Consider the following 3,088-nt stretch of genomic DNA (forward strand, 5'->3'; position numbering starts at 1 on the left):
TGGGAGCGCTTGACAAGGTCAGTTGAGTCGGCTCTCAAGAAAACTTTAGGTACGAAATGCCTATCTAGATGTGAGTGAAGTCGAAACATGCATTAACTCAAGGCCTTTAATCTTTGTGGGAGAAGAACCTGACATTTCTAATCCTTTGAGTCCTTCACATTTTCTTATTGGTCGTACTGCAGGTTTTCAACCGGATAATGTTGATGAACATTTTTCTTGCATAACTTTCAGAGACTTGTGTATGCGAGAATCCGCAGTTAGATAAGTTTTGGGAGAAATGGAGTTCGGAGTATATAAGAAATTTGCCCTGTAACATTAAAGGTTTTGTGTCTAAATGTAATTTAAAGAAAGGTTCAGTGAAGACAATGTTCCTAGGTTGTCTTGGCCCCTTGGAGTTATTGTAAAAGTGTATCCGGGTGTTGATGTTGAAACTTCAAAGGGTGTTCTCAAGAGACCTGTTAAAAAATTACATGATCTTGAGATTTCAAGTGCCTCTGACCGAGTATCTGATTATAATGTACCTTGTCTTTGTCTGGATCTGTTTCCGTTAATTCTTGCGAGGATGTTGATAAAGGTGAATGTAGTACTGCTCAACCTGTTGTTGAACTTACATTGTCATATACACATAAGGGTCGTGCTGTAAGGGCTCCAGAGAAATTAAATTTGTAATACTGTACCTTATATATGCGTTTGATCCTTTATGTATATAGGAGTATTGGTAAGTACTCCTATGGTGGGGAGAATGTTGGATGTGAGTAAACCTCCTATTTGATTAATTTTTTTGTCAATGATTTTCTTCATTTTTTCATTCTTTGCTTTTATTAATTTGGGTGTAGAATATGGTTATTTATGTTTGAATAACTGATACTTATTTACCTCGAGCTATCTGGGAAATTTTGTATTTGACTTAACGAAATAAAGGTGAGCATTGTTAATGGCGGTTTGTTTACATCCTGAATTTTCTGTTCCTGCCTTGATGTCTTCTGTCTTCATTCGCTCCCAGAGTTGTTGTCTTGAGTGGAGCAAATACAATTGAATATTCTGTAGACTCTCATTTTTAGGGGGCCTCATTCTGCTTGCATTGGTACTCCTTTTAAATTCCTTTACTCTTCAGCTCTTCATTTTTGGCCTCACATCTTGCTGCCATTCTGCATACATTAGTGTTCCTTCTTAAATCCATCTGCTCTTCTTTTTCTGCTTTAATTAAGGCTAGCTGCCATTCGTCTTACATTATCATTTTCACCGAATTTGCTTTATTGAATTTACAGAATGAGAAGCTCTTTTTGGGTGGCATCATTTTGTAGAAAACTAAAAAATAAAATAACATAAGACTCAGGAAGAATGGCACACAATTTTACTTCTCCTTAAATGATATAGATGACTCTACTGAAACTCTAAACCAAATCCTTGATAGGGTTAGAGAAAGGATGACATTTAAACAACTAAAATTCAATGAAAACAAGACTGAATTCACGGGGGTGGGTAAGAGAAACAGCATGAGAAACTTGGGTAATATTCAAATGAACATAAATAAAGTTAGAGATCTAGGTGCATTTCTTGACTGTAACCTATCGCTAAATGCACAAATAAATATGTCGATTAAAGCGAGAATTGAATTTAAAATAAGTACAATAACCCACCAAGTTATCTGAACCGGTCGTCCAAAATACCTACATATTGCGCAGCCAACGAATCGTGTGAACACGAGAATAGTTACAGATGGCTTCAAAGAGTTGGAACCTAGATATATGTCTATTGTAGGCTCTAGAGCCTTTAGATATGCGTCCCCGAGACTACTCAATAAGCTCCCACGAAACATCCGAATGATTGAAGACATTAGGGCTTTCATACAGAAACTGAAGACTTTATTTCAACAGTCATACAACAGTGATGATTTAACAGTAAATGAACATTTCGCGATATGAAACGTTAAATACTCTGAACGAACAAGGTAAAACTGCAGTGGAGGTCCTGTAGAGAGTGTGGTTTCCCTGCTGTATGGGACTGGAAAAACAACCATCAAAGTAAAGTAAGTCAATCATTAAATATTCTATAGAATTTCCGTTTGGGTGGCATCATCTTGTAGAAAACGGAAAAAAAAGAAATTACATGAAACTCAGTCATTAAATATTCTAAGTTTTTGCACATTTTATCACATGGAAAAGATATCAATGTATGCTGTGTGTGTGGGGCAACACCCTAAGACCCTTATTTTAAGACCAATTTCCAAATTAATATAGCCCCAAATAATCTTCTATGTTCTTTCAATCTCTTCGTCAAAATTCATTGCAATTGGTTCATTATTATTGAATGTAGTTTTAGGAGGTTTGTAATTATGGTGCCCATAGACTCCGCCCTCCCAAAGGGGTTTTTGACTAATATGAAAATAACGTTGTTAGATTTCTCTGTTGTTAAATAATTATTTTTTGAAAAGTTGAAGCCTACAGTGCCAACCTGCCTGATTTCCCCAGATTTCATGGAATAGGGTTTTATAGGATCTATAATTATGGGGCCCGTAGACCCTCAAGGTGGATCTTGATCAAAATGGGTATAGCAGTGTTAGTTTTCTAGGTAGAAATTACATAATATTCGAACAGTTAATATTCTGTAAGTTCCTTGTACAATTTTTCTATAGCGACCACGCAGAGACACCCACAATCACCTCACCAGATCTACTATGCATATCAGACCCTATGACATACTGTTTTTCGCAAATATCTTTGAAACGAAAACTCGGATCAGCATGGTGCTTTGGCAAAGATTGTTTCACACACTCCGCTAATTTTTGACACTCCTGTGCATTGTCAAATGCTGCTAATTATGGCGTTTACTCTTGACTGTGAAATCAAAAACCTGCGTGAGCCATTTACACATTCGAACAGGTGAGGCGTGACGTAGTAGTGACGTCCATTCATCCACTAACTCCGCCCCTGCCTTCCCCTACTACCACCATCCCTCCCTTTCCCTCCCTCCTACCCTACTCCTACTCCCTATTCCCGCCCTCTTTCACCTCCATACCTCCCTGACATCTCCCTCAATCCCCCTTCTCTCTCTCTCTCTCTCTCTCTCTCTCTCTCTCTCTCTCTCT

The sequence above is a fragment of the Palaemon carinicauda genome, chromosome 16, assembly GCF_036898095.1.
Source record: "Palaemon carinicauda isolate YSFRI2023 chromosome 16, ASM3689809v2, whole genome shotgun sequence".
Taxonomy (NCBI): Eukaryota; Metazoa; Arthropoda; class Malacostraca; order Decapoda; family Palaemonidae; genus Palaemon; species Palaemon carinicauda.